Source organism: Empidonax traillii, unplaced genomic scaffold (genome assembly GCF_003031625.1).
Source record: "Empidonax traillii isolate 1590-97213 ecotype Southwest subspecies unplaced genomic scaffold, ASM303162v1 scaffold274:size1118153, whole genome shotgun sequence".
NCBI classification, from domain to species: Eukaryota; Metazoa; Chordata; class Aves; order Passeriformes; family Tyrannidae; genus Empidonax; species Empidonax traillii.
This window is the reverse complement of record NW_020955467.1, coordinates 751,929-770,252: the sequence shown is the minus strand read 5'-3', so window position 1 is coordinate 770,252 and position 18,324 is coordinate 751,929. Positions and strand designations below refer to the sequence as shown.

Here is an 18,324-nt window from a genome sequence, read left to right as displayed (position 1 = left end):
TTGGTGTTGGGGTTTTGAATTCAGCAGCTTATGGAGTACAGTTTTTAAATGGTGCTTGAAAAACACGAAGACAGTGCACCTCACTGACTATCACTACAGTGGAGAGCAATCTGAGAAAGGAAGAGAAGGTGGCAGTTCCAGTGCAGGAGAGGAGGGCCATGGCTTTTTATCATGAACCAGGAGATTGTGTAAGTATGGTTATGGTTGTTTCTGTGGATTTGACTCTGTGGTGGGTTTTTTTAAGCTGAAAACAAGCCTGTATGTGGAGTCAGATGATGATGGTAAAACACCAACCCCTGGCTCTGCAGTTAAACTCTGGAGCCAGACCATCTTCTTTTGTAAAGTTAGGCCTTTTGGTGATGCTCCTGAGGGCACTGTCTGCTCAGCACTCAGGGCAGCTGAGTGTTTTCTTGCTCAGTAATGTTTGGAGGTACCTCCACAGCATTGTAGCTATATCCCACAGACTCTCTCCTCCCTGTGGCCATTACTCCATGAGCTCTTCAAACTTCTCCTATCACTGCTGTTCCATGGGAGCCTTTGCCAGCAGAGACTAAGGGACAGCAAGCTGCTTAGTGCATGTTACAGGAGGCTGCCTGAGCTTTATCATCCTTTCACCTTCTTGGCTGCAAAAGTAGGGAGGGCAGCTTGTATCTTCTGGGCATTTGGTTTGTCCTTGTCTCATGATCTGCATAGGTTGGAGACTTAAGGTCAAAAATCTCTCTTTGGCAGAACCCTAATTTATGCTCTAAACTAAATATTTGCAGTAACTGAAATAAATATTTATGAGAACGATTTAAAGATACTAAAATCTAGTTAAGTCTCCCATATACCATCCATCAGGCTGAGTGAGCTTGTAAACTGTGTATGTATGACAAATATACATCTATCTTCTATTCAAGTATCTTTCAATATGTCAGGAAAGGCCTTAACAATTTTAAATCTAGAACCCTGTGCTTGGCCCCGTTCTGCAATGAGCATCCAGAAATTGCAAAGAAATGGTTCTGGCTTTGTTGGTTCTGGTTTTGTATCGGATTTTTTTCTTGGATGAGTCTGGTGGATGTGTTCCTGAGGCTGTGACTTGCAGATAGTGGTGTATTTGATATTTATTAGTGTGGTTCTCCCTCACCCCCAACCTTCTTGGTCACTTCAAACAACTACAAAGGCTGAGGGAGGGGCGGGGAGCTACCTAATCTTTAGAAAAAACAAAACAAAAAACATGACCAAAACTTCTGGCCATAGCAATACTACACCCTAAACAAAGTACCCTGTGGCTATTAAGCTGCACAGCTTTGAATAATTGACTTTCTCAACAATGGCTCAAGTTTGTGGCTTTTCAAGTGAATGGAACCAGAGCCCACAGAATCATTGTCTGTTCAAGCCACTGCCCAGGTGGGAAGCGGTGCTGGGATAATGAGATAAAACTTTCTATAAAAAAGAAAAAAAAGCTTAATTACCAAGACATCTAGGATTGGCTTTATTTTAAATATAAGTGTGTATATAAGCATATGACCGTACAAATTTATATACAGAAGCAACAACAGGTAATTGGTGTGTAAAATGTGTAAGCAACAGATATCTTTCAGCATGCACTTTCTGGATGTAGACCTAGAAAAACAAAGAAGATTCTTTTATGGTTAAATCTCATCATGTGAGAGGTGTCAAGTAATTGGTAGACTTGGTATAATTCCTTACTGTTAAATTTGGAAAAGAGACAACATGCAATTCAAAAGATAGTTCAGACTTTTTATTTTTGATAAAACCTGGTCTGTGTCACTCCCCATGGATGTGAACACAGCTGCTAGTTAGGAAAATGGGAAGTTCCCTTGTATAGGTATAAGGCTGTGCAGACAGCTCTTTCAGTATGCTTTGAGAGTAGTGAAACTGGACAACTGAACACTTGTTGATGTTGAAACAAATTGTGATTTGTGAACTCAAGCTCTTTTCTGAAGTTGATATTTCTTCTGTGACAGTCTCTGTCCTAGAACAAGAAGCCACAGCATGATATAGCACATACTCTACATACAGTGAGTGTGTCTGTTGCAGAATTTTATCCTGTCCTGTATATAGGGATTTTATCTTGTCCTGTATATAGGGATTTTATCCTGTCCTGTATATAGGGATTTTACTACTTACTACTCACTGCATATGTGAATTAATAAAAATATAGGTTTTCTTCTCAACAACTTGCGATTCAGATATGGGTTTAGGGCCTTATCTTGGACATTACAAACACCTTGGAGGAGCAGATGTAAAGCATCAGCATGCTCAAATTATTTCTCTTTAAATATTCTCAGTTTGGCTGGAACACCACCTTACTCTCATCGCTCACATTAACTTTTCTGCAATCCAGTTGTGAGAGAGCTTTCTTGGCCAGAGAACTGCCCTTCTCTGTTCCATGTGTTAAGGATTAGCTGGTTTAGTAACTTTAGGACTACATTTCCCTTTACTAGCTGTATTCCTCTGAATACGGCTGTTGGTAGGCACCCACAGCAATCAGTAAGTGCAATGGTCCTGAGTGCCCTGCTGCAAAGGCACCATCTTGTGCAAAGAAGTAGAGCTGTTTCAAAATGAATTAGTGAAGAAATGTAAATCCCTGGGTTTTTTAGTACAAACTGCGGTTTTGGAATTAATAGTGTCTCTGAAGCTGGGATAAATCTTGAATGTGCTTCCAGGTAAAGTGTCCTCTAAGCTTTCATTGCTATTTTGTTGTCCTCTACAAATGGGGAAGCAATTTACTGCCTATGAACTGCAGGATTTAGAGAGAAAATTTCACATCTCCTGAATCTGTTTAACTTTGAAAGTTATAATGGTTCTGTGTGGTTGTGAGTATGTACTATATGTGTAAACCCACCTCTGCACTTACAAGCTGCAACTGAGTTTTCCTGAATAGGAACGGACATTTGTGTTGATTCCCACTTAGAGGTTGTTTTCATAAGCTTTGGAAGATAGGGCAACTTTTTAATTTTATTTATTTTGTTCTACTCAACTAGACATAGGTGTGCATGTTTTCTGGGGTTTTTTTTAGGGGGGAATGGAGTATAAGAAAAAAAAAGGCTTGGCTCATAACTACTGTGTGAGCTGAAAATGTGTTCCCAGGTTAGAATTGATACAGCCAACACCTGTGAGCTTGTTTCAGTCAAACAGCAGATGCTGTAAATTTCTTAGTAAGTACTTTGGAGTTAGTATTCTTCTCCTGATTGCCTAAATCTGTCCTCTTCCCTACTTTCTTCCTCTAAGCCTCCAAGACCTGCTTTCCCTTCGGTCTCTAATATGACCTCAAGCGCTCACTGTCTGTCAATCTAAAAAAGTGTGCAAATTCCCATCAAGACTTTCAGAATAGCTGTGTTCAGTGAACATCATATCCTGTTGGATCTGTTAATCTCTAGCAAAAGTTGAGTTGGGGTTTATACAATTATTTTCATAATATCATGCAGGGCCCTACGTATGTGGCAGAAAGGTCAATGATGAAATAGGTCTGGGTACTACACACAGGTCTGAAATGATGTAACAGAAAATTGTAGTGCTGGTAAGTGCCTTGTTGGTGTTGAAAGGTGTCAGTGTAGTAAAAATAGAGCCTTTGTTTTGGTCTGAGTGTCATTGTTTTGTGCAGATGTGAAAGCAGAGAGAGGATGTGCTGCAAATAGCCAGGACTGCTATGAACCCCTTTGCTGACCTGTTAGAGTAGTTTGTTCATAATAAAGTACAAAATGGCAAAAAATTTTGGTCATAGTTATAAACGTGCCACTGCTGCATTTTGTTTTTAACAAAAATAGAACAAATATGAAAAACAGGGAAGACAGAGGGGTCCCTTTCAATTGGATCATTTAAATTTCTGATGCTTCTGGATCCTGCAAACTCCCTTCATGATGTTTAGTGGAAATCAAATCACCATCTTGTTACCTTGCTCAGAGCAGCATTAAAATTAACAATCCAGATGAGGTTCAAAGAAGATTGATAGAAACATCCTGGTTGTCACATTGGAGACTATGATTGCAGCACAACTCCTCATCCAAACTAAAGCCACAGGTGCAAGGATGCTCTCTGGGTGCTAAGGATTGTGTGTTTTGTTACTGCACTAATAGACAAGAGAGAGCAATTTACTTTCTTTGTGAGGTAACTTAACTCAATTTGCTTTAGGAACTTATTTTAAGACAAAAAAGGAAAACAAAAGCCTCTTTCTAGAGATGAAAGCAAAAGTAGGACTTCAGCATCCTATAAATCGCTTCCTCAAAATGATCCTAATCATAAACTGCATAAGGGAAACACTATTTTTGACTCTTTTGAATTGTAAGTTTTAGTGGGAATGGAGGTGCCCCCTCTGTGGTGCTCAAGAGCAGTGCCAGAGCTCACGGACTAGTCGTTCTGTTCCATCTCTCACCAAAAATCTACATGCACAGAAAAATGATCTTGTGATGATAGGTTGTAATCCAGATAATATAGTTTGATTCAAGAATATTCTTTTTTTCCTGTCACAGTTTCCTTGGTGGCTTCCATGGATAAACATGGCATCTAAATGAGGTGCTTATAAAAATTTGCATTTTCCTAGAGTGAGGTTACTTCACAGACACCTGGTGGCAGATTTTGGAGCCATTTCTGTGGAAAGGCTGACAACTGTGCCTCAAGAACAGAAAGGAGAACTGTTTGAGATGAATCAGGTTCCCTATACTTGAGTTCCCCTTCGTAGTTTCTGCCTTTGTGATTCTAGTTGGCAGCTCTTGCACTTAATGGTACATTGTATGGGATAATTTTGGCTTTTCTCTTGAATCTTGCATTTTTTTGGACACAGCTAGGGGGATTGACACGAATAATTTCTTCTCCTTATTTGTTTGTATTTTCAATGGAATTTTAACTGTAATTCTTGAAATCTGAACACAACAAGCTACATCACAAAATAATAGAAAGTAAAACATTTATTATAAACAAAGCAAAACCATTGTTTATTATTGTGAATCTTTGTACCATTTGCCAAAGGCAGGCTGCAGTTTAATGGGCTTTCAAAGTAGAAATGTTAAATCAATCAGATCTATTTCTACTGAAAATAATTGTGGCAATTCTTATCACATGAATAAATTATTTTTTTAGAATACTGTTTTGGACCATTATTGCTTCAAGCAGCATTTATGTAGTCTACTAATGAAAGGTGTCTGTAACAGCTAACACACTAGGTACAGAAAAGGCTCAAAATTCCCAACTTCTTTCAAAAGTGGATACAGTGTGTCAGAAAGGAGAGGAGAAGGGGAAGAAGAATAAGGAACTAGATTTTTTTTAATAATAAGAACAGTGAACTATCCTGGGGAGAAAAGTTTCTATGAAAGGATAATATATAAAAAGTTTTTCACACTACCTCAAGTTTTCTTAGTTAAAAATATATTCAAGATTTCCTGAGTTTTTTTCAACTTAAAATACTTTTTTTTTTTTTCTGTTCTCCCTTCCCCTGGCCTATGTAACTCCAAAATAAATTGCAGGAATGAGCACAAGGGTAATTGGTTTGAAGAAAATGAGATGGGGATGGAAAAAATTGAATACTAATGCTAAAGAGGGAAAAATCTTCTTGAAGGAGGCAACTGACCCATCACAGGGTTGCAAAAGTATTCTTTTAGCTTCCAGGTTGTATTAACTAAATTGCTTTATTAGCTATCACATATACTAAATATAAGTAACTATAACTCTAGATTTTGGAGAAATAATGAAGTGTGACTTCATGTGCCAAGTCAATCCGTTCATTACTTGTTATGGATTTGATTCCATAAACAAAGTGCCCATCGGTGGAGATGAGATCATATCTGAGATGCCAGAGGAGCTCTGTGACTGTTCCAGGTCTCTGTAAAGCAATGACCAACTCTGCAGTGCCTACCTCCCTTTGACCTGGCTCATGGTGGCTGCTACTTTTGGAAAGAGTATTTCAAGGTGGTGCCTGTTTCTCTCTCTCTTTTTTTTTTTTTTTAAAACACTCTCTTCTTTTCTGCCTTCTCAGAAGGACCAGGGTCTTCATGGAGGGGAGGCTGGCTCATCCTCTGATTTATGGAGGCTGTGATGCTTCACTGTTTCTGGTAAAAACAAAGAAGCGCATTTGTGTAAAGACTTCTTTATTTTTATTTTGATTGCTGTGGAGTTTAACTGCCTCAAACCGGGGCCAGACTGTTTTCTGTCTTGCAGTTTAGTAACTCTGGCAGTTATGATAGCCTGCAATTACTGTACAAACTATCATTTTTTCATTTCAAAAGTTAACATTTCTCCATGCTTGCAGTATTATCTCAGATACCACAATTATGTGCATCCTCAGAAGGAGGAAATGGCTGTGGCACATCACATACTGTGGTGTGGTGAGTGTGGGGAAATGTATTTTGGGGGGTTTCTGTGATAAGTGTTTGTATGAAGCCAAATTTCCATAAAAAACAAAAATTTAGTTCGTTGTGCATAATGTAATGCCTTTCCTAGGAAGACTTTAGGTCTGCTAATTATTGTTAAGTGATTTATACATATTTGTAGCAAGGTAATTAGGCAAATTGGAGGAAAAAAAAAAAAAGTGAATACCCAAGGTCTCATTTAGTCTTAGACCCACATGAGAACAGGTTCCAGGAATCAAGAAGGGCAAAAATGTTTTTCTAAGTAGGCAGTGGTCTCAAAGGTTGAAATTAAAACCGATGTGCAAGGAGACCACTTCCTACAGGAACTGCTAAAACAGCAGATTGGCAGTGCCAAACCTGGGAAAACTGTGCTGTGTTGGATTTGTTTGTTCTGATTTGCTCTTTGGCTTCCTGGAATTTGTAGAGTTCAAGCTCAGATATGTGGTACCTAAAAGCAAAGCAGGAATAAATCCCTATCTTCCCTTTTTGTCAGGGGTTTGCTATTTATTTTTTCAGGCAATGTGCAATCTACATATGACAGAGTGCAAGTGGCAAGATGGGTTTCATCATTCTCTGATCTCTGATTAGCTGGACTCCTGATGGCTTCAGTGTTCTGGAAACTGAGGGATATTTGCACGTGGATTTGGATGTATAAGATCTACTTCAAAAATAGATGCAATTTTAACTAACCTTACACAAGAGGCATATAAATATTTCTGCCTTTTGCCAATGTATTAACTAGGGATTTTGAAAAGTTATGTCAATCTGTCTTTTGCCAAAAGCTGTTGGGGGAACTATGTTACAGCCCTTTAAATCTGATAAATTTCTACTCTTGTAGAGCTACTCTGTCAAGATAAATTGTTTTAATAAGAGACTAACTTTTTACAGGGATGTGGATTAATTTATTATTCAAAGGTAGTACAAGATCACTGGTGGTTTATTTCTCTTTCATGTTAAAAGAGATGTAACAATAACGATGTTCAAATGCTTTGATATTTTAATCTCCTGGGATGGCCTCATATTTCAAATTTTGCTTTTTATTCTTTCATGACAGAGCTTTTCATGACTGAGACAGTTGGTAAACACTTGCTTCATTCTGTAAAAAGGGTGGCATCAGCTGAGTTTGTTGTTGAACTATACAGTGTTGATTTGTGGAAGAAGAGGCTAAAAGTAACAGGGAAATATAGTCCTGAAGCTTGGCTGACATCACTGTTTGGCAGCCCATCTATTATATGAAGGCTTGTGTCCTCCTCAAAGTTCTTTGGAGCTCAGGACTGGCTTTTCTTGTGTTCAATCTGCTTGTCCTGCAGATTGTGGCTTTGCTCACGCTTATGTCTCACCTGGTGGAGGGGACACTGCAACCCGTTCCTGCTGCAGCACCACTACCAAAGGCCTTCTCTCCCAAAGACCACACAGAATTAATAGGAGAAAAACAGGCTACAATTTAAAACTTATAATGGCTTTACTGCTGTCTTGAGAGATGAGACAGATTCAAATGAATTGCTCTGCAAATTGATTTATACAGTTAGTGATGTACATGTTTACATGAAAAGTAGTTAAATGTACTGTGGTTTCTTAATATATTTATAAAAATTCAGTGGATGGCCAGTTAATAGATAAATTATTCATAAAATGATGAAAAGGTTGTATGGTAAAAATCTTTTAACTATGAATGAAAGAAGATTCAGTTCTGTAGTTATAGGCAACAAAGCTGGTGATGGTTCTAGAGAGTAATTCCTGTGAGGAGTGGCTGGGGGAGCTGGGGATGTTTAGCCTGGAGAAAAGGAGGCTCAGGGGAGACCTTATCACCCTCTTCAACTACCTGAAAGGAGCATGTAGCCAGAAGGGGGTCATCCTCTTTCCCCAGGCAACAAGTGACAGGAGAAGAGGAATTGGCCTCAAGCTGCACCAGGGGAGGTTCAGGTTGCACATCAGGAAGAATTTCTCATGGAAAGAGTGGAACATTTGCAATGAGCAGAGTCACCATCCCTGGAAGTTTTGGAGAAATAACTGGATGTGGCACTTAGTGCCATGGTTTAGTTGACAAGGTGGTGATTGGTTAAGGGTTGGACTTGATGATCTTGGAGGTCCTTTCCAACCCTAATGATTCTGTGATACATCTGTAGTCTCTTTAATCTCTTGGATGCATAAAAGCTCTCTTGGAAGCATTGGAAAGTTTTTGCATTTGATAAACTTAGCACAGTGTCTGGTGTATCACTTTCACACTAAGCTTGCTTGTGTGAGGTGGGGAGTGTGCTACCAGGGAGGACTGTAACCTGCAAAGTGTTACTAATACAATCAGATATTACTCTTCTGTAGAAGTACACAGTTTGTGTGGAATGAACGAAGCCTTCCTCTGCCTCTTGCTCTCTGTTTATTTTTCTAAGCAGGAGGGGGGATCACTTTTAACTAGCCAAACAAGTAGCTTTGTCCATTTTCATACTCCTTTGAAGAAAAAAGCAACCAGATGTGGCTCTGATTTCATGGTAGCAGGCTGCAGTCCCTCCTTGGACTGAGCACTATTTTGTAATATTGACCTCAAATACTCTGCAAATGAATGAAAACTATGACATTAATACATTAAAATATAAGCAAACAGTGAGAGAACTCTTGATAATGTTTATGGTTTGTCCAAAATAAATTATTCTTCTGAAATAACAAAAATGATGCATCACAGAAAAGGACTTCACTGAAGTTGTTTGAATGCTGAGCTGCTGGCCAAAGTTCAGTGCGAGTCAGCTCTGTTGACAGTAATACATCACAATTCAGTGCTGATCAATACTGGTACACTGCAGTGCTTGCTTATGGCATGACAAAAAAGGCTACTGATGAAAGGAAGCTTCAGATGTCGGTAGAAAAACTTTTACACCTCACTGTCTGTAACTGTAGCTTACACTTTTCTGCATTAGCACTTTAATAGTTCAGACTTTAAAGTGCCACTGGAAATTATAGGCAGTAGTGTCATTAGATCAAGGTATGTTTTTTAACATTGCAGTATCAAAATTATATTCTCTGGTCCAACAAAACTTTGGAGATGGAATGAAGTGCTTGTGCTGACAAGAAGGTAGTAGGTTCGCTTGATAAACAATGTTCACAATATCAGATCATTGTATTTATTCTGGAGAGCCCTTATCACTCCTTCGGGATGCAAATGTGGGATGAAGTTCTTTTTGAGTATTGCAGTGCTAGTTGCTCGTTTGAAGGATCTGTGATCTGTGACTTCTAGAGATATATGAAAGAAGACATTTCTTGTTGGGTTGTTAAATGACATTAATTTACATCAGTCTGGGATATCATGGACAAATATTCTCTTGCTGCTCTGTGCAGTTGCAGTAAGTTTGAAGCTCTCAGGAAGTATCAGACTCCTGCATTTTAGGTATAGTGACTGTATCTTCATAGTATGTATTCTTCACTTTCACAGTACTGATTTTATGATAGAGCTATGCTCAGATTTCTAGCGTTACCAATATGTGGCTCATGATCAACGATATTGGGATGTTTCATCTAATAATAGGCTTATTGTGTGTTGGGGAATCCTGGATTAGTGGAAGGATTCCTCAAAAGTCCTGTGCACAATGAATTCCTGCTTTCTACACGAGGAATTCAGTCCTGCATGGGTTTTGAATTGTTGGTTCAAGGTCAAGATGAATGGATGTGGTGGGTTGGGACTTGAACCCTGGAGTTTTTGGTGGTGTCACTCAATGAATTGATGTCACAGAGACGTCTATGTAGGTAAGACTTATGTTTTATTTTAGTTTTTTTCCTTTTTATATTATTTAAAGGGAGGGAGACAATCTTACATACTTCTGTATTTTTCCTTTTCCTAGTAACCTTTCAACTCGCACTGTGAGTTTTTATTTTTGATGTTCAAAATAGCCATTTGTGCAAGTAATTTCTGTATAGACTCTTCCAGACGACCAGAGGCTGACTGAGGAAAATGTGTAGATGCTTGTCAGCCACCACACTGTGTTATCCCCACAGTGTACTGCCACAGTGTTCATGTGCTAAAACAGTGTTGTAGCCTTTGTGTTGTCCCTTATTACTGAAAAGGACAGTACATGCAGAGACTCTTTGGGGCACTGCTAAAGAATGAAACAAGCTTACATATAATCAAAAGCAGCCTCAGTTTGCTGTCCTTGCTTCCTTTTTTCTTTTTTCTAAATGATAAGCTGACTTTTATCTGAGTTTGTGAGTTTTGATATCGTTACACCATGTTATTATCAAGGTCTTCTCCACTTGTGCTATTTTTCCTTCGTGAAATTATGTAGTCATTTGCAAGACCATTGTTTGCCTACGAATACATGTTTTGGTACTATTTCCTCATTGCAACACACATCTAAAGACTTGGTTGCTATGCATTGTGTTTCTAGTATGAAAGCTGGGAAAGTCTGTACAGCATATAGCTTTGTCTCTTACTTTATCATTGGGAATAGATTGCCATCTACAATCTCTGTACATTTAATTTGTCTAAAAAAATGCACTGGCCAAATTTTCCCATTTTAGAGTTATTCAATTTACCCTAATGGTCTTTAACTGAGAGTTATGTTCACACAATAGAGGATAAAATAGACTGAAAACTTTTTTCAGAGCTATTAAATTTTTGAAGTTGATGAGCTCCCATCCAGTCCAGAAAATACAGGTTTCTGAGTGTGTCCCATATACGTGTAAAATCTGGCAACTAGGAGCAAGATTTTTTGAGGCTATTGGAAGATAAAGGAATAGTGTAAGTGAAGAATGAGGAGAAGAATGTGATTATTTCTAATGAAGAGTGATTGGAGGGCTAGATGCCAGTTGTGTCTAAGTGACATCATGTCAAAAGCATAACTGTACTTAGGCAACTTGTAGGAAGCAGCCTTCTGCATCCACTCAGTAAGAGCACCTTGCTAGATTATCTACTGATGTTATTTCCTTCTTTGAGGTCAAGGGGAAACAAAAACTTTTGAGTGCTCTAGTTTTGTTCTTAAATACTTTATTTTAAAAAGAAATTCACCCTACCCCACAAAAACCTCAAAAAACAACCCCCAATATATTTAAGAACATACTTTGTAACTAAGAGTTATTAAAGAGCCTGATGCACATGCTCACTGGGAACATTGAACATAAAAGGGCTGAGAAACCTATATTGAAACCATTCCACTGAGCTAGACATGAAAGGGCAACCCAAGGAAGCTTCAGGAAGTTCCATCTGAATACGGAGAAGAACTTTACTGTGTGGGTGACTGCACACTGGAACAGAATGCGGAGAGAGGTTGTGGAATCTCCCTCACTGGAGATATTCAAGAACTGTCCTGTTCCATGTGCTCTAGGATGACCCTTCTTGAGCAGGGAGGTTGGATTAAATGACCCACTGTGATCTCTTCCAACCTGACCCTTTCTGTGATTGATTTTGGTATAGCTAATTGACTAAATAGGTAGGACAGAAAGGTGAACAAACAGGAAAAATAGTTCTCTGCTCTTTAAAATTATTATTTTTTTTTAAAAAAGAACTTACCATAAGTCTATAGTCCAACAAAGCAAGAGCTTTCTTAATTGACAAAGACCAAAACTTAATGAAATAATTTGACCTTAAGCATATGCTCCATATCTTCCTGGTAGACATACATTTTGCAGAATCAGAGTATGAGTGAATCACTGGGCTGTGTAAGAACCTGGGACAGAATCAGACTGACGCCCTAACCAGAAAACCATGTGTGTCCTGAAAAGTGTGTCACTTCCAAAGGAACTAGTGGGGAAAGCTGCTGGTAGAACTTTAGGTAGACGTGCTATGCAACCATCCCATATACGGCATTTAAAAAACAAAAAAAAGTTCTGAGTGTAAACAATTGCATGGGGGCCATTCAATATTGTTCTTACTGAAAGTTTCTGTACCAGAGTTCTTTAGTTTCTTCAAGAGTTAAGTGTCAAAGGCTTAGAAACCACTGTTACTCTATGTATTTTAATAGTAGAACAGCAGCCGTGCTGAGACAAGCCTCAGGTGGCCCATGCACAGACCATGGAAAGTTTAGAGAGGTTAAAGGGAAGTGCCAAAGGACAACAAAACTGATTTCAGTGAAGATTCACAAGCGGCTTAGCTGAGAAGTGATGAAGTTGCTGGCCCTAATGTAGCAAAGCACTTTAGCAGGTGTGTGGTTTTAAGCATGTGAGGTTTTTCATTTTGTTTCCTAGGAACATGCTTAAGTACTTTGCTGGATTAGGATTCTGGCAGGACTGGAACCCTGGATATCTTTGCACATTAAGCATCCTAAGTTATAGCAAGAATTTCTTTGGGTTTTCATTTTTTCCTTGAATTCTGTACCAGAGTTTTACTATTTCCCTTTGGGCTGTTTCTGCTTCTTGTAGTGCTTGAGAGAGTTTACTGTGTTTTATAACATTTAAGATTGTATGTTTTCTTGCTATTAGGTAAGCAAACATATTTAAAGAGCTTGGGGGGTGGGGAGGGAGGGAAGCCCCAACCAAGAAAACCCATAAAACTAAAACTGGTGGAAAATACTCCTCTTACAGAGCTTTGAGGCTGTCCATAGAAAGATTGCAGTCTTGTCAAACAAGTCACGGCAGAGACAGAATTATTTGTGTTCTGGCCTGCAAAATAGAAAAAAAAAAAGTGAGTTTGAGATCTATATTTGCACTTAGCATGAAGACAAAATAAAGCGCACCTAGGAACAGCTCATCTGAGCTGAAAGAACTCACAGTTACCAGCAAACCATCATAAATGATTTATTAGTTCTGTTATAAAATAAGTATGGTTGGGCATGATTCTGCTTGTTTCATGACTGCATTACACACCTCTCTGTGTCTCTCCAGTGGTGATACCTTCCTCTTTTGTGAAGTTTCCTGATGCTGTTTTTATATATTATTGAAGTAGGAATTGGGGGACTGGATGGCAAATACTGGATGCAATGATTTTTTCAGAGAGTGTTGGTTGTTTGCCAGAACTAGCTGAATTAAATGGCTAATAATAATCAAATGACTTTTCAGCATAGAGCAACATAGCGTTTTTTCTGACTGATGAGAAGAAAGCTGAACAAAGTCTGGGACAGCTGTCATGGTTCAGGCAGCAGGACCTGGACTATACCTACCCAGTTTGTGCTCTTATAACTCGCAGATTTCCTGTTGTTCTTCTAAAACAGATTTTTACACATTGATGGAGAGTTTCCTTTGGCTTGAAGGGAGGGAGAATACAGCAGTTTTTCAGTGCAGAGAGGGAGCGTGTTCCAGCTGTAGGTTCTCTGTGTGCCTGGCTAATGAGTTTGCCTGAGGTAGATGGACTTCAGCAGTTTCCAGTACTGGACCAACAAAGAAACCAAAGGGGATGTGATTTCAGAAAGAATTTTACTTAATTAAAAAAAAAAAAAAAGTAGCCTTTTTAGCAATTAAAGGCTCTTCTTTTGAAAATGAGCACCATTTCTGGTGTTTCTCCAGCTCGATAGATGAAAAGTTGGAATTACAAAAGCATACCCAATAAGCTGGCCCCCAAAATATGATACTAGCTGCCTCAGTCACAGCACAGACCTAACTATTATTTTGAGGTTGCATAGGCTTTCCAAGGGCTGAATTGAACCATTCATTTCTCTTCTAAAAATTCCATTTTGGTAATGAAACATGATCTCAGCTTTAATTCCTAGTTCCAGTGGAAGTAAAAGAAATCGGGTCTACTTTCAGCATTATATCAATTACTGGTGAAGGTTCCAGTTTAATAGTATCTGACACTCCAGCACTATCCAAATTTTCAGGTTGCAGTGTTCACAAAAACTGTTAAATAAGTAGAGTGGTGCCACGCGTCGTTCATCTCCTTCCTGGTGAGCCTAATTCAACGATGGTAAATGTCTCTTGGAGCAATTCTTTGACCTTAGCTCTGCTAATATGTCTTTATTTAGGTTACTGAAGGGGGAGCACGTGGAAGGTATAGTAATGTCTTGGGCAACACATATAGGGTTTATTTTGGTTTTTTTTGGGGGGGGAGAATTGTCTTCACTCAATGCAGTATGAGATGCAAGGTGTCTATGCAGGGCTAAAGCATTTAGTACTCTCTGGCTTTCCCCTCTTCAGGCTGCCAGTGTGTGGAAATGCACTTAACAGTCCTACACATAGCTTGAAAAAGTGGCTTGTAGGATAAATGTCTGCTTGTTTATTAGGGTGGATTAAAAGACAGGAAAGTAAATGTCATGTCTAAGTACTAAGCTGTGCTGCTGTGCTGTGTAAAACAAATTGAACTTTACATCTATATTGCATTAGTCCAGCTCCTTCTTTGTTCTTGATTTATAGTTTTGAAAAATACTTCTAAGCCTTAATGTGAGCATTTCTGTAGTTGAATAATTAGAAGGAACAATTTGTGCTTTTAAAAGGAAGATTTTTTTTTAGTCACTTTTTGTTATGTATCATTACTTTTAAATTTCATGAACTTAAATGTGCTTGTAACTGTTACAAAATGATGAGAACACCAGAATCAAAATCTCAGTCTTTGACTGCAAATAAACATTGCCTTCATTCAAATGATAAGCATATCTGTTCTTCATTTTTTTTTTTTTAAGTCAGACCATTTTAACTATAGTGCAGTTAATACGGTGTTTGACTAATCATGAAATATCAGTTGACTTTAGTCAAATGTTTTGTGAGATCGAAGTTCTCTTACCACACAACTCACAGTAAATTATCCCTAAATGTTTTGGATCAAGTTGCAAAATTTTTGTTAAAGCAGCTAAATATTTTTCTGCTTCATTCAAAAAGTCTTCAAATTATTTTTATTTTTAAATTATATTTTGTATACCCTAGTTAATAGTAACAACAGAAAGGATTTTTTTGAACTAGCTTGTTATTGGTAAATTCCTAATATTTACAAAATTTAAATTATATATCCTGCAGAGGCCTTTCTGAATCATACAGTTTCATCTTGTGCTCTGATCCTACAGGAAAGTAGATTTTCATTTTCACTTGCTGGCCCTACACTTCAAGATAAAAACAAGTGTGTGGGGGAAAGGAAGTGTAGGATTTACCACTGAGTGTTTCTGTTGGGCAGTAGTACCCAGAGATGCTGCCTTTCCCCAGCGATAGTTTGCTGTGTTGCATATGCTGAATTCTAGTTCATTTCCTCTTCAGGACAGAGAGGAAAAATTTCAGAGAAAGTACAATATCTGGAAATCTACATTAAAAAACTTGGGCCATAGCACAATGTTTTAAGATTCCAGCTCTCTATAGCAAGCGTAGTGAGCCACATTTTCAGCTGGCATAACCTGGCACTGCTCCATGATTGCCATCTCTTGTTGGCATCTGTGTTGTCCTCCAGTAAAACAGATGATGTTGATTCACTGTAGGTTGTGTTCCTAATGAACCTATATTACAACATTACGTTCTGATTCAGAAAAGTGATTTTTCCAGTTCATATGTCAGATGTGTAGCTTGTGTTATTCTGGGATCCATATATTTGACCCAGAAAATAAGTATTAACCAATTTTAGAAAATACTTTTTCTTTTTTGTTACTATACTTTCTGTATTTGGCAATCTGGTCTCTTGAATCTGATCTGATTTCTTGAGAGTTAGTGTCCTTCAACATCTACTTCATGAGATCTACTGGCAGGTAGAGGAAAAAACATCATTGAAGACTTGTTCACTAGGATATAATGGTCTGTTGATCATTAGCCGTCTTTAGAAGACAGATGGAGAACCACCAACAGATTAAATAGGTGGAAAATATCTATGCAAGAACTTTGCTGTAATCAGAAACAAACCATTAGAAAAATATTGTGAGAAAGTCTTTGAGGGTTGGCTGGGTTATATATTTTCCCAGGCACTGCAGTTGGGAAAACCAGCCTGTGGGAGTCAAGCACATGAGTAATTAAAACGTGGTCAACTCATTCTCAAAGATCAAGGTCTGAGTAATTTTCAAATGTCGAATTTCTTTATATAAGGAAACTACACTGTCAAGCACACAATGCATATAGGGCTTGAATGTGCCTTTTCGGCCCAAGTGCAAGGGAGTTTAAATTGTTTGATTGTACTGATCCTGGACTGACCTTTTGGTATTTCATTTTTTCCACCTCCTGTTTGTTACAGGCCAAGTAAGGTGTTTCAGAATGTGTGCCTGATTGTGTTTTAAAAGCAGCATTTGAGTCACAAAAAATCATTCTGATATTGTGTGATGGAGCAGGCAGATGAAAGGGTTGATGACAACCCCTGCCACGACAGTGACAGTCTGAAACATGCTCTTGTTTCTTGAACTTGTGTCTTTAGTACCAGTTTAACACAGTAAAATTTAGAGTAGGTAAAAGACAGCTCCTGGAAGTCTGTAGCCACTAATACCAGTTCAAGCTGATGACTGGGGTTATATTTTCTTTAAAAAACATGCTATTTAATACCAGTTTTTGTCTTGGAGCCGGAAAAGTTTATGTATATTGGACTCTGAAACTCCTGTTTCAAAACATGGCATTGAAATGACAAATTTACTCCTTGCCTGCTGGAACACGCTCTTGTTTTGGTTTCTTTCTAAGCTGTTTAATTAAGATAGAAGAATACCTAACCTCTGCTGGAAACTTTGGTTTCTTTTGCTGCTTCTGTTAGCTAGGCAGCCTGATGTACTACATCAGGTGCAGATGTTCTAGGGATTGCATTTACATAAATGCTTGAAGTTTTCTGCGATGGTTCATATTCAAGACAGTGCAGGGAACCAAAGTCACCATTATCTCTTGGACATTGTGTTTCTCAGGAAAGCAGCACTAGATGTGCCAAAGTAAGTAATAGTAGTGAAGAGGGTGATCTGGCTGCTTTAGTCCCTCTACACACAATGCTTGCCCATTTACATGAAATCCCACTAGAAAGGTCTGAGGGGTTGCAACAGCTGTACTGAGAAAAGAAAGTGAACTTGAAACACTCTATGTAGTGATTTTTTTGCATATTTGATCTATTGCGTCTTAAGAAACATGCTTTCCTTTTATTTTTCTAGATCTGATTTCTGTCCCTTGCAGTTTCTCCTTTCTCTCTCCTACAGTCTACAACTATTCTGCCAAATGAAAATAAGAAAACATACTGACTATGTATATATGGAGGAAGTGGTTTCCCTCTTGGAAATGGTGGCCATGTGAAAGCTATAAATGCTGATACCAAAACTATAGTTGATTGTACGGATGTGGGCCCTGTAAAAAAGGGAAATGGGTTCCCTTTGCTAGCTAAAGGGAAAAATCTTGTTATTGCTTAGGCTTTTTGCCAAGGTGCAGCTGAAGTAAGATTATTTTAGGTGTGTGATGTGTAACAGCTTTTTGTCTCTTTTTCTGTTTTGTATAAGGCACTTGTAGGAACGTGTCTATGAACAAAAGCCATTCTGATTCCATATTTTCATAGACTTGTACCTGAAAAGGTGAGTGCATACTTTGACAACTGAGCATGGAACAGGGCTTCTAGTGCTGCCTTCAGCTGTGAGTTGGTCCTGCTCAGCTCCCTGACACAGTAACTGTGGTGGATGGGCAGACACAAGGCAGATCCTGCTCTTGCTCTTCCCGTTGCATTGCTGGTGAGAAGATTTAACAGCTGGAAGTGGTCAGAGTAGCAACTGATGACAGTAGAGTGGGAGGCAAAACTTGGGAGACTGCAGTGTCAGTACATGCAGAGCTCTGTTCTCTTTGCTTTCTCCAAGCGTCCATGCAAACCACCAGAGACCTTCTTACCCGCCCCGACTTACAGTACTGATTTAATACAAACATGGTGTTGGTTCTCATCCTGAGAAAATGTAGATCTATGAACAGGAGATGGATAAAAATTTGGAGCTGAATTTGTCTAGAATTGTTAGAATATGACCATGGTGCGTGGCACTGTTAAACACCAGTGTAGAGTCAGTGTCGTGGTTTTGCCCAGTCGGTCAGCCCTTGGGGCTGAGAATGGTTTTGTCCTGGTGAAGTTCCCGACAAGAAGCCAATTAAAATTCTCAGTAATGCCTTTGCTAATTACATTTTTAAGAAAACAGAAGAGAAGACTTCTTGTGCAGTTAAAATT

General features: G+C 38.6%; 1 protein-coding gene across 3 annotated transcripts in view; it reads left to right on the top strand.

Annotated features, from left to right (window-relative positions):
* INSC (INSC spindle orientation adaptor protein) overlaps positions 1–18,324 on the top strand; it is a 137,576-nt gene that overhangs the window by 6,474 nt on the left and 112,778 nt on the right. The window contains exon 1 of one of the 3 annotated variants that reach the window (XM_027889885.1): positions 126–188. The exons of the other annotated variants lie outside the window; for them this stretch is intronic. The gene's annotated coding sequence lies outside the window, so the exon portion shown is untranslated. Of the gene's footprint in view, positions 1–125; positions 189–18,324 lie in introns of those variants that run through there. 3 annotated transcript variants of the gene reach the window in all.